The following is a 24,212-nucleotide window of genomic DNA, read 5'->3' on the forward strand; positions in this document are numbered from 1 at the left end:
CCTGCTTTCCAGGGCTTCAGATGAGAAGTCAGCTGTGCTATTAATCTTCATGAGTGTTCCCTGCCTCATTAACACTCACCTTCAATTCTGAATTCAACCGTATCTTCCTCCCTAACCCAGGCCAGGCCCTTTGATACCGGCACCTCGTTCCTCTATAATTCCCCTTTGTAGTGATTATCACAGTTGTAATTAAACAATTAATGATGGACAGAGCTCTTTCCTGTATTTTCCCATCACTAGAATGTAAGTTCCATAAGGCAAGAACCAGGCCTGCCTTGTTCACCATTCTGTCGCCCGAAGCCACTCGATGCCTGGCACACTGTAAACTCTCAATAAATATTTACTGAGTGAACGAATGACACTCATCCTAGAGTGGGCTACATGACTGGTCTCAGCTTCTCATTCCCTGCAGTGGCGTAACAGCCACACCGTGCCAGGGCCTACAAGTAGGCAGTGTACGTCCCTGCCCTGTGTTGAGGTTGGCCGTGTACCTTGTGTTACCTAATGGGATGTTAGTGAATATGATGTGAAAAAAGGCTAGAAATGTGCTTGTACGATTGAGCTGGTTCTCACTGTGCTCCTCCTGTCACCATGAGACAGAACAGACTTTGGGTGGTCTCTGGTCCAAATGGGATCAGAGACACATGGAACAGACCTAAACCCGCTTGCGGCTTGAAGTCAGCCAAGTCCTCCTGCCGGCAGCCTAGGTCAGCCAAACCTCACCCAACTCCGAGATACGTGAGAGGGAAATAAATGCTCACTGTCATATGCCAGTGGGTTTGGGGCGGCTTGTTGCACCACAATATGGTGGCAATTGATGGCTAAGACATATGCCCTCGTGAGTCTGAAGGCTGGGAGTGCTGGGGAAGGTCTTCATGTGGCCCACAATTGGGTCCAGATTAGTTCCATCGGCAGATCCACCAGCCTCCTCCGTACTTACAGAATAAAGTTCCCAGAATCCTACAGTCCCACAACTCATCTCTGGTGCCAGCAGCTCCTGGAGTAGCCCAGAGTGTACTAAGCATGGAGTACCATGCCAGGCACACAGTAGGCGCTTTGCTGAGTTAGGCTTTGTCCTTCTCCACCTTCCCCCTCACCAATTCCACCACTGGGCCTGAGTTCATCTGCACAGCCAAAAATCTGCAGTTCTTCCTCCGTTGTGGGGCTGGACTGGGTGGGAGGCGGGGGGAGGCACCCTCACCTGTCCCAGTTTCCCCCTTTGCTAAATTAGTTCCCAATCCCTCTGTCAAGGGTGACTCTGTTCACCATCTGATGCTGAAACCTGAAGAGGGGTTTGTGGGAAGTCTGAGGCCAGCCCAGCCCTCATGGTGCTTCTGTGCAGGATCAGAAGAGGTGCCCCTCGTGGAGGCACTTGTCTTCCACCTGGTTAAAAAGCACCATAATAAACCAATAATGTTAATTCCATTCATTAGAAAGTTACCAACAAACTGCACAAAAAGCTCCTTCTAGGCAGCGTCCTCGTGGGACGCTCAACCTGCAAAAATGAGTCTGGCAGACCCACCACATCCAGAACTATCTGCAGCTCTCGCCGAGCAAGATGCTCAAAGCAGTTACCTCCTCAGCAGTATCCCCGCGATAGGCCGCCGTGGTCTGAATGTTCGCGACCCCCGAAACCTCACGTATTGAAACCCTAACACCCCAAGGTATGAGGAGGTGGGGCCTTTGGGAGGTGATTAGGTCGTATGGGCAAGGTCCTCATAAATGGGATTAGTGTTCTTGTAAAAGGGGCTTTTCTACCCCTTAAGATTAAGGTGTTACAAAACCCAAAGGGAGGGACTCAAACCACTTTTGCAAAATTATGACTGAGACAGTGAAAGATCTAACTTAACTGACTCCATCTTGCTCCTAACCTCCAAGCTGTCCTTGTTCATTCCTGGGCGTAGGCTGCACTAACTTTAGGAGAAACTTAGTTTATAGTTTATAGTTTAAACAAAGACGGTAACAGCCCTTTCCCAAAGCAGACCTCCTTCTTCCCTGGGCACTAGTCTGCCTTTGCAGGACTAACTTTAGCCCCAAGATTAGAAATTATGGTTTAGGAGTCATGCAGCTGGAGGCTACAAGATTCTGACCCTCCCTAACTGCTCCTAAGATCAGCGCCTGAGATATTTTGGAAACCCTGCACTTGATGGATCAGCTGACACCACCCACATCGATAAACTGGCTCATCTGATCTTGAGGTCCCCACCCAGGAACTGACTGAGCGCAAGAAGACAGCTTTGACGCCCTGTGATTTCATCTCTGACCAATCAGCACTCCTGGCTCACTGGCTTCCCCCACCCACCACGTTTTCCTTAAAAACTCTGATCCCTGCATGTTCGGGGAGACTGACTGGAGTAATAATAAAACTCCGGTCTCCCACAGAAAAACAAATAAATAAAAGAGGCTTTTAAGGAAGCCTGTTGGCCCCTCCTGCCATGTGAGGACACAGAAAGAAAGCGTCATCTATGAACCAGGAAATGGGCCCTGGGCAGACACAGAATCTGCCCACACGTTGATCTTCAACTCCCCAGCTTCCAAACCATCAGCAATAAACGTCTGTTGTCTATAAGCCACCTGGATGATGGTATTTTCGTACAGCAGTCTGAACGGGCTAAGAGACTTCATAGCAAAGAACCATGTCTTGTTTCTGCTCAGCTCACGTCAGAAGTAGAAGGTCATAACAAGCCAGATGTTGTGAGAAAGGTCTTCATGTCCAGATGGGCATCACTGGACCCCGAGAAGTAGCTTCTGCAAATGAGGGAAGCCCCCACCAGGATTGGAAGTGGCAGGTAGAGAAAGGACACTGCAGGAATCAGCTCTCAAAACAGGCGGTGGTGGTGGGGAGGGGAAGGGCGCACGCTGGGGAAATACAGGCAACTGAGCGGCTGCTTCGAGACCTGGCCTGGACGGATTTGGGGTTAGAGATAGTTTCCCATTCATCTGTGATGTTTTTTTTGGCGAACCTCACCCATGGCAGCTTCTCCTTAATCAAACACTCCCCAGACCCTGACATTAACAAGGACATGGGCTGTGAGAATTCAGAGACTGGCTGAAATTGGGCCATTTCTTATCACTAATCTGTGTGAATGGATGACATTAAAAAAAGAAACCAGAAGAGAATTCATCTCCTTTTTTACTTTTAAATGAGGCCCCACTTAGAGCAGAAGAGTTTAGGTGTTAGGTCTTCTTAAGCAAACAGTCCCCAAGGGATGGTTTAAAAAAACATTGGATCGAACCCTTGTTTTCTGATCACTGCACCAAACACCCCCCTCACCTAATCCCTCACACTCTACATCAAGGAGCAAGAGGAATGAACCTGGTTTCCAAAAATTAAGTCCAGAAAAGAACATGCATTCCTACATCTCACCTTCTAAATTAAGCCCGTGTTCTCCATTAACGTCCCACTGGGGATTGAGAGAAAATTGTTTCAAAACTGGGAACTAAATTTAAAGTTAGGAAGAAAAAAAAAAATAACACTTTACGAGTCCCAAATGTTTGAAGTAGTTTGTTACAAACTTTAAAGTCAGATCTAAAGTGACTGCCTGTTTGAGAATTCACATTGTCAGCCCAGGAATCCAACTGTCCAAATGGGGTCATGTACAAACTCAGGGACTGGTTAAAGGTCAATTACACCCTAAGTTTTAGCAATACAAGGGGTATACTCCACTAAAGTTTTGGTTCTCGTAGTTGGCTGGGTGCACTGTATCCATCGGGGTTGTAAGCAACAGAAATCAAGTCTGCATGACTTAAGCAGAAAGGAATGTACTGGCAGAATACCTTGGGAATACCTCGTAGCTCAGAACCAATCAAATACCTTGGGAATACCTCGTAGCTCAGAACCAATCAGAAGGCTGAAGACCCTGATGGGGACTGCAACAGTTTAGGCCTTCAAGTCCCATCACCCTTCACTATGGAAATAAGTGGCTCCAAAATCCTTTCTCCCCTTGCTTCACTCTGCCAAGTTTCAGATCCCAGAGTGGACAGCCCAGCAAAGAACCCGGCATGGGCCAAAGTCCCACCCCTTGAGCTGGGTGATGACTACATGGGGTGTGTCCACTTGGTGAAAATGCAGAATACTTCTGATGCGTGCAGTTTTCTGAAGAGATGCTACACTTCCTTGTTTTTTCCTTTCGAAACAGGGTTTTGCTCTGTCACCCAAGCTGAAGCGTAGTGGTACAAGGGTCACTGTAGCCTTGACCTCCCACCTCAGCCTCCCAAGTAGCTGCGACTACATGTTCATGCCACCACACCTGGCTAATTTTTCTATTTTTTTTTAGCGATGGGTTTTGCCATGTTGCCCAGGCTGGTCTCAAACTCCTGGGCCCAAGCAATCTGCCCACCTCGGCCTCCCAAAGTGCTGGGATTACCGGCACGAGCCACCACGCCAGGCACTATGCTTCAATTTTTTAAGAAAAAACGTTCACCTATCCCATGACCGAGCAATTCCACTCTTCAAAGAAGTAAAACAGGTAAGAGGGCCAGGCGCGGTGGCTCACGCCTGTAATCCCAGCACTTTGGGAGGCCGAGGAGGGTGGATCACAAGGTCAGGAGATAGAGACCATCCTGGCTAACGCAGTGAAACCCCGTCTGTACTAAAAATACAAAAAATTAGCCGGGCGTGGTGGTGGGTACCTGTAATCCCAGCTACTCGGGAGGCTGAGGCGGGAGAATCAATTGAACCCAGGAGGCAGAGGTTGTACTGAGCCAAGATTGCACCATTGCACACCAGCCTGGGCAACAAGAGTGAAGCTCTGTCTCAAAAAAAAAAAAAAAAAAAAAATTAACCTCTGGTGAAAAAACTCCAAAGAGTGGCTGACTGCAGGGGGAGTGAGACAGGGATTGACAGGGACGGGGTGTGAGAGTGGCTGACTGCAGGGGGAGTGGGACAGGGATCGACGGGGACGGGGTGTGAGAGTGGCTGACTGCGGGGGGAGTGGGACAGGGATCGACGGGGACGGGGTGTGAGAGTGGCTGACTGCAGGGGGAGTGGGACAGGGATCGACGGGGACGGGGTGTGAGAGTGGCTGACTGCGGGGGGAGTGGGACAGGGATCGACGGGGACGGGGTGTGAGAGTGGCTGACTGCAGGGGGAGTGAGACAGGGATTGACGGGGACGGGGTGTGAGAGTGGCTGACTGCGGGGGGAGTGGGACAGGGATCGAGGGGGACGGGGTGTGAGAGTGGCTGACTGCGGGGGGAGTGGGACAGGGACTGACGCGGACGGGGTGTGAGAGAATGCTCTGGGACGGTGGCCACATTCTCTATTCTGATAGCAGCCTGGGCTGCACAAGCCTGCGTGTCTATCTGAGCTCATCAGATGGAACAGGTAAGATTTGTGTATTTCATTTGCATGCATGTTTTACCACGGAAGAAAATACCATAAACAAACTACTGACTGACTAACTTCATGGTAAAAGCTTACTGAAGCATTTGACTGTTTTGTTCAAAAGATGCATTAAGACAGACAAAAAGCAAGCCACAAATGGAGAGAAGTATTTGCAGCCTAATAGACATCTGATTAGTACCAGTACGTGGACATATGGAGATCTCCTACGAATCAATAATAATCTAAAAGGGAAAAAATGGGTAAAGAAAAGCGCAGTGTGCAGATGAGCTAATACTTCAAGTCAGTTAGGGAAAGAGAAGGATACCTCAAATCTAGTAACACCAGTTCCTGGACCCAAAAGGCTGAGGGATAAAGGAGGAGGGAGACTCTCACCATTTGCCTTTTTGTACCTTTAGAATTTTAAATGACATGATTTTTTTTTTTGAGACAGAGTCTCACTCTGTTGCCAGTGCTAGGGTGCAGTGGTGCCATCTTGCTCACTGAGACCTCTGCCTCCCAGGCTCAAGCAATTCTCTTGCTCAGCCTTCAGAGTAGCTGGGATGACAGGTGCCAGCCACCACACCCAGCTAATTTTTGTATTTTTAGTAGAGATGGGGTTTCACCATGTTGGCCAGGCTGGTACTGGACTCCTGACCTCAGGTGATCCGCCTGCCTCGGCCTCCCAAAGTGCAGGGATGACAGGTGTGAGCCACTGCACCCGGCCCCTTAAATGACATGATTATAATGTATCTTCCAAAAATAAATTAAATTTAAGTTTAAAATACAGCTTGTGGGCAAAGAAAGTGAACTGAAATAATAGGTCAACAATTTGGAAAGAAAGAAAATCAAGGTCTTCCCTTCCATCATAAAACAAAATAAATTTTGATTGGATTAGCACTGAAAGTCAAAGAGAGCTGAATGGAAAGGCGGAAACCAAAAAAGAACCTGAAGAAAACAGAGCTGAACGTTTATCTGACCTTGGGGTGAGGAAGACCTTTCAAACCCAAAAACAGAGGGTTTTTGAAAAATCATAAAATGAAAAGACTGATGGACTTAATGAAATGCATTAGTCAGCTCAGGCTGCCATGAAATATTCAGACAGGGTGGCTTACACAGCTGGCATTTCTTCTCACAGTCCTGGAGGCTGGGGAGTCCAAGATCAAGGTGCCAGCTGGCTCCGATTCTGGCGAGGCCTCTCCTTCTGGCTTGTGGACATGGTGAGGGCCCAGGGGAAGGGAGAGACAGAGACAGAGAAAGTGGGGAGAAGAGGGGGAGAGAGAAAGCAAGAGAGAGAGAGAAGGAGAGAGAAAGGGAGAGGGAGAGAGAGATTGAGAAAAAGAGAGAGACAGAGATTGAGAAAGAGGAAGATATTGACAAAGGGAGAGAGAGGCAAGGCGCAGTGGCTCGTGCCTGTAATCCCAGCAAGTTTGGGAGGCCGAGGTGGGAGGGTTGCCTGAGCCCAGGAGATGGAGACCAGCCCGGGCAACACGGCAAAACCCCATCTCTGTTATAAAAAAATTTTTTTCAATTTAAAAAGAGAGAGAGAGATTGACAAAGAGAGAGGTTGAGAAAGAGAGAGTGGGCAGTGGGAAGAGAGGAGGAGGATGGGGAAGGGGAGGGAGAGCGCTCTCCAGCATCTGTGTTTATACGGACACTAATGTATCGCATCAGGGCCCCACCTTTCTGACCTCATTTAATCTTAATTACTTCCTGACTCCACACACAGCTGCACTAGGGGTGAACGCCACAACCCAGGAACGTTGGGGAACACAAATGTTCGGTCTGTATTACCACATAAACATTTAAACCTTCTCTATGTTTAAAAATAATCATAATACTTGGTATGCAACAAGATCTTTAAAAAGAGAAAAATAACCAAACAAAAATGCCTAAAGGAGGGAAAAAATGTTTGTTACATATGTCAGTCAACATAGAGAAATCAACGCAGTTTATCAAATCATGTCTGTAGTATCATCTTCATTTTTAAGCAGTAAACACTGGCTATCTCTGGAGGCTGGGAATCACGGATTTTTATTTTCTTCTTTGTGCTTTCTGTATTTTCTAAATTTTCCATAATAAACATGAATTACTTCTATAATTTTAAAAAAAAGACTTTTTTTTTTTAAGAACTGTTATGTCAAAGTCAAGCCACATCCAGGCGGACAGTCCAGTTCTGCGCAGACTTTAGGGGACGGCTGGCAAGCCTGGCAGAGCGTGAGCAAGGAGCTGGCACCGCAGACCCAGGAGGGCATGGGCTGTATTACCCTATAGAAGACAGGAAACCCTGGAGGTGACCAGAGGAGGAGGGCACAAGAGGGAATGTAAACCAGTGAAACTCTTGCCCCATGGAAAAGGGAAGGTGTAGGCTCCAGAGGCACAACAGAGGCAGATTTCAGCTCAAAAGAGGGAAGAATTTCCACCTCCTGAGCTGCCCCTGAATGCAAAGCATTATGCAGTGAAGCTCTCTGTCTCAGTCCACCCAGGACTCAGGGACTGATGGAGCGAAGAATCTCCACTCAGCAAGGGGTTTAGACTAGACATTACTTTTTGTTTGTTTGTTTGTTTTTTTGAGACAGAGTCTTGCTCTGTCGCCCAGGCTGGAGTACAATGGCACAATCTCAGCTCATGGCAACCTCCACCTCCCGGGTTCAAGTGATTCTCCTGCCTCAGCCTCCCAAGTAGCTAGGATTACAAGCGTGTGCTGCCACACCTGGCTAATTTTTACATGTTTAGTAGAGACAGGGTTTCACCATGTTGCCCAGGCTGGTCTTGAACTCCTGACTTCAGGTGATCTGCCCACCTTGTCATTCATGTTCTTATATAAAGTTCTAATTCCTTTTCAATGTTGCGCAGTAGCCCAAGGTATGAAAATACAAGTTTACGGAGCTATCTCAGCACGAACAAACATTCAGACTGTGTTTCACCACCATAAACCGTCACAAAGGCTGTCCCAGAAGTTGTCACCTGTGCACAGGTGCCAGCATTTCTTTAGGGCAGATCCTGAGAAGTAGAATCACTGAATCACTATGTCACAGGGCAGCTGCATTTATTTTAACAGGTCTTACCAAACTGCATCCACCATGATGTTCCTTTCCAAGCCTCGGATCCCAGAGATTTACAGACCCCATCTCTATGATATATCTCCTTGTCAGTTTCATCCAGGCATTGATACCTCCCTGGGATACTCCAGGCCTCAGTGTAGCTCTGTGGCTCCTCCTTACTATGAAAACCATCACCCACCCCTGAGACAGGCTGCCAACATCATCCGCAGCCTTGGAGCATAGCCCAAATGGTCGCCCATCCGGCTACTGGTGGAGAAGACTCTCGGATGAGGAAGGCAGGCCTCCTAACTCTCAGATGCTGCACCTCTGTGAGTCAGGGGGTACCCCACCCATGAGTGAGAAGGAGGGGCTGCGCAAGAGGAGACTAAATCCTGGCATCACTCAACGGCCTGGATGGGCCAGAACCAAAGATGAAAATGCACCAACATGTAAATTTAGCCATGAGCACAGCTGGGTGATAGAGACAGGACCGGATCGTCAGTATCCAACACGCAACTGATTAAGTGTCCATGGTAAAATAAGTGCTCTTACACGAGGTGCTAACGACGTAATTGCGGTCTTACATAAGGTGCTCTGGTATTTTTAGCAGCAGATAACCGCCATGTGAATGGAGGAGCCGCCCTGCCAGTGAATGCTGCTTACTGTACGGGCTGGCGCAGGCCTTGAAACGCCAGTGCTTTGCAGGCAGCCAGCTGCTGTCAGAGGGGTGGGATGTCTGTGCCCGGGGCTGCAGCTCCGCCCGTGTTCTGCAGTTTCTACAGAACTGCTGGCCGGACTCCCCACAGCCAGCCGGGGGTACACACATCCCCGTGCTTATACCCTCAAGCATCCCAAAAGCAAGAAAAGGGCCACTTCAGGGGCTAGCCCAACCCAAGCAGCCACCTTCTAGCTAAGAGAGCTCTCCCCAGACCCAGCGGGGTGGAGGGAGACGGGAAGAAACCAGAGCCGGCCTGGGCTCAGCTCCCTCGTTCCCAGAGCTGACCCCTCGGGAGCCTGGGTGCTCACCCTCATGTCACCTCCCACCCGTCACAAGAAACCCAGGGCTACAGGCACAGTGAAGTCAAAGTGGCCTCTTGGAATGGTGTGTCTGTATTCACGTCCCGGGTTTAGGATCCCTGCAGCCTTCTTTCCTGTTTCGCTCCATTGTATTAAGTCTAACACATACACAGAGGAGCACACACATGGAACGGGTAAGCGTTAGCCTTGATGGAAGGAACACAGCCCTCTGACTGACACCCCATTAAAGAAACCAGGCAGTACCAGCCTCCCGGAAGCCGTCCTCATCCCTCCCGGAAGCCCTCCTCATCGCTCCCGGAAGCCCTCCTCATGCCTCCCGGAAGCCCTCCTCATCGCTCCGGGAAGCCCTCCTCATCCCTCCCGGAAGCCCTCCTCATGCCTCCCGGAAGCCCTCCTCATGCCTCCCGGAAGCCCTCCTCATCCCTCCCGGAAGCCCTCCTCATCCCTCCCGGAAGCCCTCCTCATCCCTCCCGGAAGCCCTCCACATCCCTCCCGGAAGCCCTCCACATCCCTCCCGGAAGCCCTCCACATCCCTCCCGGAAGCCCTCCTCATGCCTCCCGGAAGCCCTCCTCATGCCTCCCGGAAGCCCTCCTCATCCCTCCCGGAAGCCCTCCTCATCCCTCCCGGAAGCCCTCCTCATCGCTCCGGGAAGCCCTCCTCATCCCTCCCGGAAGCCCTCCACATCCCTCCCGGAAGCCCTCCACATCCCTCCCGGAAGCCCTCCACATCCCTCCCGGAAGCCCTCCTCATCCCTCCCGGAAGCCCTCCTCATGCCTCCCGGAAGCCCTCCTCATCCCTCCCGGAAGCCCTCCACATCCCTCCCGGAAGCCCTCCTCATCCCTCCCGGAAGCCCTCCTCATGCCCCCCGGAAGCCCTCCTCATGCCCCCCGGAAGCCCTCCTCATGCCCCCCGGAAGCCCTCCTCATCGCTCCGGGAAGCCCTCCTCATCGCTCCGGGAAGCCCTCCTCATCCCTCCCGGAAGCCCTCCACATCCCTCCCGGAAGCCCTCCTCATGCCTCCCGGAAGCCCTCCTCATCCCTCCCGGAAGCCCTCCTCATCCCTCCCGGAAGCCCTCCTCATGCCTCCCGGAAACCACGACCCCGACTTCCAACACCTTCCATGCATTTGGCCCTTTTGGCACTTTATAGACGTGGAATCAGGCAGGACATGCTCCTTTCTGTCTCGTTCCTTTTACTCGACATTGTGTTTGTGTAATTCATCCACGTATGCTGTGTGCTCAGATTGTTCCTTCTCACCACAGTGGGGTGCTCCATTGTCTGCCTTCACCCCAGTTTATGTGTCCATTCTACTGCTGATAAACATCATAGGATTTCCGTGGGGGATGGATTTGGCTATTACAAATAGTGCTGCTATGAACATCCTAGTATATGCCTTTTCACTGCAACCCATCCTAAAATATACATCATTGAAAACTACTGCTTTAAGCCTCAAATCTTGGGAAAGCCAGTGTGCCCCACCTCTCCAATTTACCCTTTCATTCTTTAAACATGGTCCTGCCACTGTCTACAGAGCACCATGTAAAGGGTATTGGCCATCTCCTTGAAGTCTGGGTAATAAAAAAATGAAAAAATAATAAAAAATTAAAAAAAAATTTTAAAGAAGACTATTGGCCAAAGGAGTCAGACTTTCTAGGACTAAAGTCCCCTCCTTGCTGTGTGTCTTTGGACAAACACTCAACCTCTCTGTGCATCAGTTTTCTTACCTGTAAAATGGGAATAGTACTCTAACATCATTTGGCTAAGGTTTAAACAAGGGAGCAGCGTCTGCATAAGGTGAGCAGTCATCAGTGTTCATAGCAATGATTCCCACTGAAGGTATCCTGTCTTTCTCAACACCCCTGCGGTACCCTGCTCTGGGCAGCCCCTGCCCGGATATCTGTGAGCAAGGTCCTCAAAGAAAAGGAGATCGCAACTGAGGACAAGCAACTCTACCACCTCCAGCTGGAGCAGAGCTCCACCAACAAGCCCTCCCTTCCACACCAGATCACTCCTGTCCCGTAGCCTCTCCAGGCATCAGAGATGCGTGGCAGCCGCAGCTACTGTCCTTTTACGCATGAGGCACTGGATGTCACTCAAAATGGGACCTCGACCACAGTGACTGTGCTGGGGTCATTATTAATGGTATGCCAGTGGCCTGGTGACAACCTGCTGGGGCACCCAAAGTACCCAAAAATCACTACTTGGGAAAAAATGTTTTTAAATGTTGATGCAAAAGAAGAGTGAACTGGAGTATTTTGTTTTTTTAGATGCCAAAAATGGAAGAAGCCCCCTCAAAGCATACAGTGCAAGAGGCCCAGGAGCAGGAGATTCCGGCCTTGAAAGACTGGTTGCCATGGTAACCGTGTTTCACAGCAGGAGCTCGTTTTCATATGACAGTGACCCGCACAGAGAAGGGAAGGACGTCTCCTACAGAAACTTAGTTGAAGGCTTTCCCATTTGGGGTGAGGGGAGTTAGTTTTGTTTACCAAAAAAAGGGCATTTTAAGGTGCCTTAAGAGGCAGAAATGATCCCAGGGCCCTTGCAAGTTTCTCTCTATTCACAACTCTTACTTAAGACAAGACAGAAAAACACGGCCTGTTTCCAAGGCCTCCTGGGGCTGATGTCATAGCCTCCCTGGATCACTGGTCCCATCATTAACCATCTGTTTGTTACAAAGTCCTTTCCTGGAGTCCAGCAGAGTCCCAAGCAAGCAGGCAACCAACCGAGCCACGAGGAAGTCCTGCACACCTGGGCCAGGGGCTGAGAAGACACGGAAGTTTAACACACACTCCCTGGACTGAAAAACATGCCTTCCTGAACAAACAGCAAATCCTAGCATCTAAAAACAGCCTTAGGAGTCAGACAGACTTGAGTTCCAGCCTCCACCTTGGCCACCTATATGCTGTGTGATTTAGGCAGGTCTCTGGCCCTCTCTGTGTCCTTATGAACAGAATGAGGACAATAATCCTAATGCTTACCCCTCTGGATGTTTCTAGGATAAAGGAAAACGAGGGACTACCTCGAATGATTAGCACACTGCCCGGCCCGGGACAACCCACTCAACAAACAGCTGCAATGATTAAGAGCTGGAAAAGTATATCTCGCACTCATGATATAATGGGAGGCTAATAGCAGAGAACAAAGTACTAAACTGTGTGGCACAGCCTGCAACCGATCCATCAACAAGCCCGGCAGGAACGCAGATGGACTGGAGGGAGGGAACCCTCCGGGGGGGACGGAACCCTCCGGGAGGGAGGCGGTGCTTGAACTGAACTCTCAACTGTATTAAGGATGCCGGGGAGGTGTGCTTGGAGGTCTGAGGGTGGGAATGCCTCTATTGAGCGCTTGCAGGGCACCCAGTCCTGGAAGGTCTGAGGGTGGGAATGCCTCTATTGAGCGCTCGCAGGGCACCCAGTCCTGGAGAGCCAGAGAGAAGGAGAACAAGCTTCCCGCTGCCATCAGGGACAGAAGGGGATGTGAGATCAGCCGACAGCTGCAGCTGGTGGCCTGAGGGCATTGTGGAGTGGGAAGCCAGGGAAGGGTCCCGGTGCAGCCAGGGAGGTGAGCAAAGCTTTTCCAAGGAAGCTGCACCTGAGCCAAGTCCCAGAGGGTGGGGTGAGAGGGCCCAACCAGGGCAGGAGGGAAGAAGCTGCAGGATTGGAAATTGGTTTGAGAGAATGAGGCCACGTGACTGAGGGCCTTCAAATGCGGGCAGGGGAGCTGAGCTTTGCCCGGGAGGACATATGGAGCCTCTGAAGATATCTCGGTGGGGCAGGGGTCGGTGACAGGGTGAAAGGGACCATCATTCTAGAGGGGACATGCCAGATGGATTGCCGCATGGGGCTGGAGGGGGTTCCCACAGGAGAGAGACCAGCTAAGAGGCCTCTGTACTCTGGACTGAGATGTTCAAGGCCTGTAGGAATCGATCACAAAGGAGAGGGGAGAGGCAGACACATTTCGGAGACCAGTGTAAATGACAGAGAATGAGGGAAACCCACCAGCGGGAAGTGAGTGAGGGCAGCTGCCTGGGAGGAGGAGGCGAGTCGGGTGCGCTGAGTTTGCGGTGACACCGGGGCACCCAGAGAGCAAGACAGGGTGGGCTGGAAGTCAGAGGGGGCATTCCCAGAGGACTCCTGGAGTCAGCTCCGTGAGAAGTACAACACAGGGCCTGGGAAAACAGTCCCAGGAGAGAGGGAAAAAGGCTCAGCAGAGGAGAAGGAAGCAGGAAAGAGGCACGCCCAGAAATGAGGGCGGGGAGGCTGCAAGCTGGACACCAGCGCGCAGGGGCCCGCTTCCCGGGGAGAGCGACCGAGGCACCACAGGAGAGGCGTGTTTGGAAACGAAACGACTTTTGGGTTTAGAAGTTTCAGCGAAGTGGCCGCCGGCAGCCAGGCTGCAGAGGATGGAGGGGGGCGGCTGGGGGGGAGGGGGCAGCAGGTGCCGAGCTCTTGTGGGAAAACGTGACAGAGAAGAGGAAACAAGCTGACGGCTCAGATGCCGGCTTTTGTGTTTTTCAGGAGATGGGAGATGGGAGGCCGAGGGGATGTCAGATACGCGGGGTGGCGGTGGGGGTGCGGGCTGGAGGCGGCCCGGGCGCGATCTCCCCCGGTGTCGGGCGGGGCGGGGACGGGACTGCAGGCCTGGCTCTACCCACCCCCGCGCCCACCAGGGTCTGCAGGGGCGTCCCCAGGGCTCCCCAGGGCTCCCCCTGCCCTCAGTGCCGGGAGGGTCAAAGGTGCGCGCCGCACAGACGCAGGGTGACAATGACCATTCCCCGGAATCTCCATGGCTCTGATCTCCCCGGGGACGGGTCTCCAGCTGCAGCAGGACGACCCCCGAGGTGTTACGGACCCAGGCGACCCTCGGGTCACGCTGCCCTCTGAGCAGCCGGGCAGGAGGCACAAGCCCCAGACGCCCCGGCAGAGGCCTGTGTGCGGCGCAGGGAAGGAAAGGCGGCTCCACGGCGGGCCCAGCGCAGTGAGGCGCCCCGGACGGATGGAAGCGCTTCCCCGATGCCTCCGCCCGACTCCGGGAAGCGGCTCTGAGAGGGCTGGAAGCCGACCCCGCGGGACTCAGGCTGGGCGCGGCGAGTGGAGGCGTCGGTCTCGGCCGTGAGAAGGGGCCCCCCAAATCCTGCACGCGCGCCCCCCCTTCCGACCACCCAGCCGCGGGCGGAAGCCCAAGTGTGCAGGGCCCGGGGCCCCACGGTGTCCCCCAGTCTCGTGGGGCGCCGGGTCCCCACCCCAGGCGAGGCCGGGCGCAGAGGGGGCGGCAGCCTGGACCCCCGGGCCCCTCCCGCACGTGCGCTGGGAACCGCCGCGCTGTGGACTCGCCGCCCGGAACTCGCCCGGCGCCGCCCTCCCCCACCCCCGCCGCGTCCCGCCCCCGCCCCCACCCCGAGCGGGGGGCACCGCAGGGTCCCCGAGGGTCCCCGAGGCCGGGGCGAGCGCGAGCCGTTCGGAGTGGGGGGCTCGGGGCCCGAGTGCAGCGCGCAGGCTCCGGCCACCGGCGGGAGGAAAAACCCGGCTCCAGGCCCCGCCCGCTCCCCGCCGGCCCCGGAATCGCCCCCACCCGGGGCGCCGAGAGCTCCCGGGTCCCCGTCGCCGCCCTGCGCGCCCCCCGCCGGCCCCGCCGCTGAGCCGCGCGCACCCCCCGGCCTCGGCCTGGGCCCCGGACCTGGGGCGGCCCCACTTCCCCCCGGACTCACCTGGGGTTCGGCCCCGCGGCCCGCGCGCTCCCTCGCTGCCCTCTGGCGGCCAAAACCGCGAAACCGGCGCCCGCCCCGCCCGCCCGGCTGGGACCTGTCGCTGCAGAGCCCGGGCCGGAGGGCACAGGCCGGGCGACCTCTGGATGGTGACCTCGCCGCGGGACGGGTCCCCACGGTCTCGCCGGAGGGTTAGGGGCGCGGCTCCCTGCAGCCTCCGCCTCCTGGGCTCCGGCGACCCTTTCGCCCCAGCCTCCCCGGCCGTCGGGACCGCAGGCACTGCTCCCGCAACCGGCTAATGTTTGTATGTTTTGTGGAGACGAGGTTCCACTATGTTACCCGGGCTGGTCTCGAACTCCAAGCCTCAGTTTCTTTGCAAAACAGAGACAACAATAGTCCTGTTGTGATGATTGAATGAGATTACGACCCAAGGTCTCGCTCACTGTAGGCCCTCCACTGGAGAGCGTTATTAATGTTAATATTCCCTCCTCACCTCCTAACCCTAAAGCCTCAAGGGTGCAGGAATCCCACCGGCCTTAGCCCACCCCCCAGCCCCCGGGAGCTGCTCACACCGCCGCTTGCACAGACGGTGGTCCACCACTCGGTGCCTCCGGGGTGACTCGACCTTCCTTGGGATGGCCAACGTATAGGTGACCTGAGGCTGCCTCCCTGAAGCCTTCCTCTTGGCTATAGCTGTACCCCTGTGGAGCCCACACGAACCAATCGCCCAACCTTCTATTCACCATTACAGCTTTCAGTAAACACTCGTTGCACCTCTGCTCTGTGCCAGCTCTTCCTAGACGGGATTCTCACACGTTTCACTTAACCCTTGTTTTCCCAGGTCTTACCACATAAGGTCCGAATGACAGTAACGAAACCACCTTTATCTGTCTGTGCCCTGGGGATAGCTAACGGGTAAACACAGGTGCAGCCTCCTGGCTAACTCCAGAAACCACTCCCTTCTCTCCTGCCCCAGCGTTTGTCCCCTTGGCCCACAAGGCAGCACACTCAGGATTGTTCCACTGCCCTCCCCCCGACCCAGTGTGAGGCAGCCTCATCCTCTCATGGCGGGTGGGGGGGGCTCCTGCACACTCACTGCAGCGTGGGGGCTGCTGCCACACAGGTGTCCACACGTGTGCACCCCACCCTAACCAGCCACCAGGCTGTACAGCTCCTCACTCCACACGAGTGCACCCCACCCTAGACCAGGCACCAGGCTGTACAGCTCCTCACTCCACACGAGTGCACCCCACCCTAGACCAAGCACCAGGCTGTACAGCTCCTCACTCCACACGAGTGCACCCCACCCTAACCAGCCACCAGGCTGTACAGCTCCTCACTCCACACGAGTGCACCCCACCCTAGACCAGGCACCAGGCTGTACAGCTCCTCACTCCACACGAGTGCACCCCACCCTAACCAGCCACCAGGCTGTACAGCTCCTCACTCCACACGAGTGCACCCCACCCTAGACCAGGCACCAGGCTGTACAGCTCCTCACTCCACACGAGTGCACCCCACCCTAACCAGCCACCAGGCTGTACAGCTCCTCACTCCACACGAGTGCACCCCACCCTAGACCAGGCACCAGGCTGTACAGCTCCTCACTCCACACGAGTGCACCCCACCCTAACCAGCCACCAGGCTGTACAGCTCCTCACTCCACACGAGTGCACCCCACCCTAGACCAGGCACCAGGCTGTACAGCTCCTCACTCCACACGAGTGCACCCCACCCTAGACCAGCCACCAGGCTGCACAGCTCCTCACTCCAATGTCATGGGGAGGGGCTGGTGATGCAGCCCTTTTACTAACTCCTCTTCCCATAGTCTAGGCAAGAGCCTCATTCCCCATCTACTCAGCGACATTCAAAGTGGTCTCCTGTCTTCTCTTTTTGCTCCTTGGTCCAAGCAAGCTCATTTCTTCTCTTTCTTCAGATAAATTACTGGGATTACTAATAGACAGACAGACAGACAGACAGAGAGAGAGAGAGACCTTGCTAGCTGTAAATCCAACGATTCTCTAAATAAGGTGGACTCCTCATTTACTCATCAACAGATAATTGTTAGGAGCTGGGGATACAGAGGTGAAGAGAATCCTTTGCCTCCAAGGAGCTTGCTGTCTAGAGATGGGAGCAGACTTCAAGTGAATAAATGAACACTACTGGGCACTTCCTATTGTCTAGGAATTTCTACTAGAACCGCTGCCTTAGTCTGTTCTCTGTTTCTATAACATAATGCCACCGACCGAGTAAATTGTAAAGAAAAAAAGTATATTCAGTTCATGGTTCTGGAGCCTGGGAAGTTCAAGAGCATGGCACCAGCATTTGGCGAGGGCGGGTCATCTCGGTGGAAGTTAGAAGGCAAAAGCAAGTGCGCGCACAACGGAGGGAGAGTCACCAGGGCCAGACTCACTTTAGAACAACCTGCTCTCACGAGACCTAACTCACTTCTGCCAGAACAAATTTTTTTTTTTTTTTTTTTTTTTTTTTTTTTTTTTTGAGACAGAGTTTTGCTCTGTCCCCCAGGCTGGAGTGCAGTGGTGCAATCTCGGCTCACTGCAAGCTCCGCCTCCCAGGTTCATGCCATTCTCCTGCCTCAGCCTCCCACGTAGCTGGGACTACAGGCGCCCACCACCACGCCTGGCTAATTTTTTGTATTTTTAGTAGAGACGGGATTTCACCATTTACAGGATGGTCTCGATCTCCTGACCTCGTGATCCACCCACCTCGGCCTCCCAAACTGCTGGGATTACAGGTGTGAGCCACCATGCCCAGCCCTGCCAGAACAATATTAATCCATTCAAGAGGGCTCGGCCCTCATGGCCTAGTCACCCCATATCTGGCTCTTATTGAATATGTCCATCCCCCACCACTGTTACAATGGGATTCAGTTGCCAGCACATAAGCCTCTGGGATACATTCAAACATATCCACTGAGGTGGATAGGTGATAAGGACCTTCGCCTCTAAACAGGAGCTGCCAGACACCCTTCAAGACTTTCCAAGAGGGAACCAAGCTGGTCCTTTGCCCCTCACTGCCTCCCTACTGATACCAGAGGACCGTATTCCTTGGGAGGGGAGCTACCCAGGCAATAGGTCAACAGGTTATGAGAAGACAAGCTTGTCTTTAACCCCATCTGTGTTTTCCCCTTCACCCACCCCCCCACCCCGACCCAGAAGATCCTTCCAAGGAATCGAGGCTGCCTGCAGGATGGGTCTCTCCCTCCCCAGAAGCCTGGCTGGCACTCCACAGCTCCAGGAGCAGAGTGTGGGGCCCTGGAGTTCGGGAGCAGTAACCCTGAGCAGGGTTACTCAGCCACAGCACAACTGACTTTTTCAGCCAGGTAATCCTCTCGGGGGTGAGGGGACTGTCCTGTGTATGGTACGATGTTTAGCAGCATCCCTGGCCTCTGCCCCCTAAATCGTAGTGGCACACATCCAACCCCCAGCTGTGACAATAAAAAATGTCTTCAGGTATTGCCAAATGTGGCCTGGGGGTCACCCTCCCACCCCCACCCCACCCCTTAACCCAAACCACGTGCCCAGAGCCTGTTACCTCTTTCTAGCCTGGAGAATTAGGGGTGGGGAAACTGCTCGGTGCTTGCAGCAGTGGGGCAAAACTGCATAGAGACGGAGCAGGCCTCCTTCCCACTCTTTGACCAGGAGAGTTTCCCAAAAGCCAAGTAGAAACTGGAAGAAAGCGGGGGTCAAGCAGCTTTGAAGAAGCCCCGGGTGCAAGGGAACCTGTCACCAGAGGCTGAGATGCTCCTCTGGAGAGGATCAAGAGGCCAGCCTGAGGATGTATTACAAACAGGCTCCTGGGAAACCCTCCGATGCCCAAATCTGGAGGGGATCGAAGCAGAAAGATGAGGGAGAAAGAGAAGAGAGCCCTCCTTCCACCTGCCAGCACCTGCACTGCAGGGAGGGGAGGGAGTGGAATTGGAAAAAAGAAAGTTGGATTTAGGTCGGGCACAATGGCTCACGCCTGTGATCCCAGCACTTTGGGAAGCCAAAGCAGGAAGCTCAAAGCTCACTTGAGCCCGGGAGTTTGAGACCAGCGTGGGCAACATGGCGAGAGCCCTGGCTCTACTAAAAATTAAAAAATTAGCAGGCTGTGGTGATGCGTGCCTGTACTCCCAGCTACGGGGGCCGGGCAGGTTGGGGGGCTGAGGTAGGAGGATCGCTTGAACCTGGCGGGTGGAAGTTGCAGTGAGCCTTGATGGCGACACTACACTCCATCCTGGGGGACACAGCAGACCTTGTCTCAGAAAAAAAAAAGGAAAGAAACTCGGATTTATAGATCTAGTAGGTTAAATGACGGCCTGAAAAATATATGTCCACATCCTAATTCCCAGAGCCTGTAACTGTGACTTTATTTGGTAAAAGGGTTTTGCAGACATAATTAAATTGAGGCTGTCATGATGAGATCATCCTGGACATCTAGCAGGCCTTAAATCCAGTGACAAGCATCATTATAAGATGTACCTAGAGACTAGAAGGCAGCCCTAGGAAGATGGAGGCAGAGATTGGAGTGATGCAGCCACAAGCCCAGGGACACCTGGAGCCTCCAGAAACGGGAGGAAGGAAGGACGGATTCTCCCCTTCAGCCTCCAGAGGGAGCACCACCCTGCTGACACCTTGACTTCAGCCTTCCGGCTGCCGGACTGTGAAAGAATACATCCATTTTGTTTTAAGTCAGCCAGTTTGTGGTAATTTGCTAGGGCAGCCCCAGGAAACAAATGCGATAGGAGACTAGAATTGGCTGTAGAGTGGAGACAGTCTTCAGCAGGTCTACTTTTCATTCTGACACTTTTATTTTTTTTGAGACAGAGTCTCGCTCGGTTGCCCAGGCTGGAGTGCAGTGGCGCGATCTCGGCTCGCTGCAATCTCTGTCTCCTGGGTTCACGCCATTCTCCTGCCTCAGCCTCCTGAGTAGCTGGGACTACAGGCGCACGACACCACGTCCGGCTAATTTTTTGTATTTTTAGTAGAGATGGGGTTTCACCGTGTTAGCCAGGATGGTCTTCATCTCCTGACCTCATGATCCACCCGGCTCGGCCTCCCGAGGTGCTGGGATTACAGGCGTCAGTCACTGCACCCGGCTGTTTTGTATGTTTTAAACTTTACAAAAATGGTATCATACTGTATGTTTTGTTTTATTTCGTTTTGTTTTGTTTTGAAGACAGGGTCTCACTCTGTTACCCAGGCTGGAGTGCAGTGGTGTGATCTCAGCTCACTGAAGCCTTGACCTCCTGGGCTCCAGCAATCCTCCCACCTTAGCCTCCTGATTAGCTGAGACTACAAGCATGTACCACTACACCCGGCTGGTCTCAAACTCCTGAGCTCAAGTGACCTCCCTGCCTCGGCCTCACAAACTGTTGGGATTACAGGCGTGAGCCACCATGCCCAGTCATGCTGTATGCTTTTAAAAATTGAGGCAAAATTCATATAACATACAATTAACCATTCTAAAGTGTATCATTTAGAGCATTCACGATGTTATGCAACCACCACCTCTCTGTAGTTTCAAAACGTTTTCAATCACCCCATAAGAATTGTGAGGGTTAATTTTGTGTGTAAGTTTGACTGGATAAGGGATGCCCAGGTGTCTAGTTAGGCATTTTTTGGGGGTGTGTCTGAGACGGTGTTTCTGGAAAGAGATTTGCGTTTGAATCGTGGACTGAGTGAAGGTCACCCTCACCAATGTGAGTGGGCACATCATCCAGTCATGTAGGGACACAGAGAGCAAAAAGGAGGGGACGGATGAACTTGCTCTCTGGTCTTGAGCTGGGGCATCCACCCTCTCCTGTCCTCAGACAGTGGAACTCCTGGCAGGTGGCAGATTGTGATACTTCTCAGCCCTCATAATCATGTGAGCCAATTCCCATAATAAACCTCCACATACAAGGAAGATAATATAAGAACATTCTTTCTCTCTGAGCACTGCTGACAGGGGTGGGGCAAGAATATCGTATGTCCATGAAATAATCACTCCCGGTGTCGCCGTCCCTGCAACTCCTGCAACCATTAACCTGCCTTGTGTCTCCATGGATTTGCCCATTTGTATTCTTCCAAAACTTACAGGATTTTTGCTGCACATTTGAGGGATTTGTACGTGTGGTCACGTTAGACCATTGTTTGTTTTTCGTTGCCATATAATATTCCATCATGAAACTCAACCACTTTTTTTTTTTTTTTTTTCTTGAGAGAGGGTCTCATTCTGTCACCAGGCTGCAGTGCAGTGGTGCATTGTGGCTCACTGCAGCCTAGAACTCCCAGGCTTAAGTGATCCTCTGGCCTCAGCTTCCTGAGTAGCTGGGACTGTGGGTGCACCACCACACCTGGCCTAATTTTTTAAAAAATTAGGCCAGGCACGGTGGCTCGCACCTGTAATCCCAGCACTTTGGGAGGCCGAGGTGGGCAGATCATGAGGTCAGGAGTTCGAGACCAACCTGACCAACATGGTGAAACCCATCTCTACCAAAAATACGAAAATTAGCAGCATGATGGCACGCACCTGTAATCCCTGCTACTGAGGAGGCTGAGGCAGAAGAATCGCTTGAACCCAGGAGGGAGAGGTCGCAGTGAGCTGCGATTGTACCACTGCACTCCAGCCCAGGCAACAGAATCAGACTCTCTCTCTCAAAAAAAAAAAAAAAAAGGAGAGATAGGGTCTTCCTATGTTGCCCAGGCTGGTCTCAAACTCTTGTCCTTGAGTGATCCTCCTGCCTCAGCCTCCCAAAGTGCTGGGATTACAAGTGTGAGCCACCACGCCAGGCCTCAACCCCATTTTTTTTACACAGGTTCTCGCTCTGTCACCCAGGCTGGAGTGCAACGGCACAACCTCGGCTCACTGCAACCTCCACCTCCCGAGTTCAAGCAGTTCTCTTGCCTCAGCCTCCCAAGAAGCTGGGACTACAGGCGGGAGCCACCATACCAGTCTAATTTTTGTATTTTTAGTAGAGACAGGGTTTCACCATGTTGGCCAGGCTGGTCTCAAACTCCCGACCTCAGATGATCCACCCGCCTCAGCCTCTCAAGGTGCTGGGATTACAGGCATGAGCTGCCGTGTCCAGCTCTCAACCACTTTTTACGTTTTTCCTTCTGTTGATGAATTTGTGCAACTTAAAAAAAAAAAAATTCAGGCCAGGCATAGTGGCTCATACCTGTAATCCCAGCACTTTGGGAGGTTGAGGCGGGCGGATCACTTGAGGTCAGGAGTTTGAGGCCAGCCTGGCCAATATGGTGAAACCCTGTCTCTACTAAAGATAGAAAAATTAGTCAGGCGTGATGTCGCACACCTGTAATCCCAGCTACTCAGGAGGCTGAGCCAGGAGAATCTCTTGAACCCAGGAGGCGGAGCTTGCAGTGAGCCGAGATCGCGCCATTGCACTCCAGCCTGGGCGACACAGCGAGATTCTGTCTCAAAAAAAAAAAAAAAAAAAAAATTCAAAATGAGTATTATATCCACGTGGCAACAAAATGAAGCATCACAAAAGAAAATAGAGTGAAAACGAAGTGTCTTTTCCTCTCCTTCCAAAGAGACAATCATTTTACCCATTTCTTATGTATCCTTTTAGCGGTGTTCCAGGCACATACATATATGCATAGATGGCACCTCTTTTACACACATGTGTTTATATGGTAAGTATTAATTGAAAGATGCTGTATGCCAGGCACTACTTTAGGTGATGGGAGTACAGCTGGGAACAAAACAAAGTTTCCAGCTTTCCTGTTTCTAGTAGAAAGAGAAAGTGCTAGACAGATAAACAGATGTACACGTCAAGCGGTGACTCGTGCTGTGGAGGGGAGTAAGCACAGCAAAGGGACACAGGGGAAAGGTCAGGAAAGGCTTCTCTGATAAGGTGACACGTGAACAAAGCAAGGACAGCCAGGGCAAGAGTGTTCCAGTGGCAGGGAGCAGCAGGTGCCGGAGAAACAGCAAAGAGGTGCTGGGGTTGGGGTGGAGCACAGGGGCAGCAGATGTTAGCAAACCCCGCACATCGCGCCTCGCTCCCTCTCTGTGAACAGTCTTTGTTCCACATCAGCGTAAAATGAGCTGCCTCGTTCTTTTTAAGAGGCAGCCGAGTAGTCCACCATGTGGAGGTAGTACAATCTGCTTAACTAGTTGTAGAGTTTTTCTTTTCCTTTTTTTTTAAGGTATGAAGTGAAAATCAGGAAGCGGTTGGAGTGAGTTCTCAAAGGAGGAAAAGGGAAGCACAGACCTGCTCTTCACAGTTGCAAAGCCTGGGGCAAGAGCAGACACAGCGGCCCACACACCTTATGTCTAAATATTAAAAGCTATGACAAACTGTTAAGTAAAATATGTACTGTTCTCCTACCTTGACAAACATACTTTCGTAACAACCTGGAAGGTCAGACTTAAATTTCGAATTTCAGATTCTTCAGGGTTCTGCAGCCTGCCCCAGGCCTGCACCTCCTCTTCCTACTTCCAGCTCCAGCACTGAGAAGGTCCCGTGAGCACTTGGGTGTGGACGCCTGAGCCTGCCCCGTGCAGTTTCCATCCATGCTGCCCTTGGGCCTAGGGGTGCTCCGGAGGAAAGACTCAGGAAAGAGGCCCACATAGGCCCTACAAGCAGGCTGGGGCTATTTGGGCAAGAAACTCCAAGTTCCAAGGTACTCGGATTGTGGGCTAGAAGGAAGGAGGGGGGATAGGCTCTACGTGGGTGAGACCCCTCAATTCCACGTGATTCCCGTCTCTCAGGGAGAGATACAGCTGGAGTGGAGCCAGAACAGGATCCGGTGGAGCAGGGGACAGAGGGCAGGGACTCCTCTTGCCCACATCGAAGGCTGGTGCTGCAGAAGTGTGGACACTGCTTGTCTGCCTTGGGGAAGACACTCACAAGTGTGGGCAGGACAGAGTGGAAAGCTGGAATCAGCCGCTGGGCCAGCTGGAGGGACCCAGGCTGAGCACACAGCAGGAAAGGCATGAACCACAAGCCCTACCCAGGGTTTGCCCACATCAGCGCCGGCCAAAGGCGAAAACCTGATCCTTCTTGGGAAAGAAACTTCCACTCTGGAGAATGTTTGAAGAGCTCATAACAATAACAGTCGCTGAGACCACAAGGAGAAAGTATAAACGAG

General features: G+C 52.6%; 1 protein-coding gene across 5 annotated transcripts in view; it reads right to left on the reverse strand.

Moving 5' to 3' along the window:
• Nucleotides 1-24,212, reverse strand: part of RPH3AL (rabphilin 3A like (without C2 domains)) — a 189,111-nt gene that overhangs the window by 145,004 nt on the left and 19,895 nt on the right. Inside the window, exon 1 of one of the 5 annotated variants that reach the window (XM_063717950.1) lies at nucleotides 15,112-15,315. The exons of 1 other annotated variant lie outside the window; for it this stretch is intronic. The gene's annotated coding sequence lies outside the window, so the exon portion shown is untranslated. Of the gene's footprint in view, nucleotides 1-15,111; nucleotides 15,316-24,212 lie in introns of those variants that run through there. 3 more of the 5 variants (XM_063717953.1, XM_054535326.2, XM_063717951.1) reach the window with 3 other exon arrangements.

Source organism: Pongo abelii, chromosome 19 (assembly GCF_028885655.2).
Source record: "Pongo abelii isolate AG06213 chromosome 19, NHGRI_mPonAbe1-v2.0_pri, whole genome shotgun sequence".
In the NCBI taxonomy this organism is placed as follows: Eukaryota; Metazoa; Chordata; class Mammalia; order Primates; family Hominidae; genus Pongo; species Pongo abelii.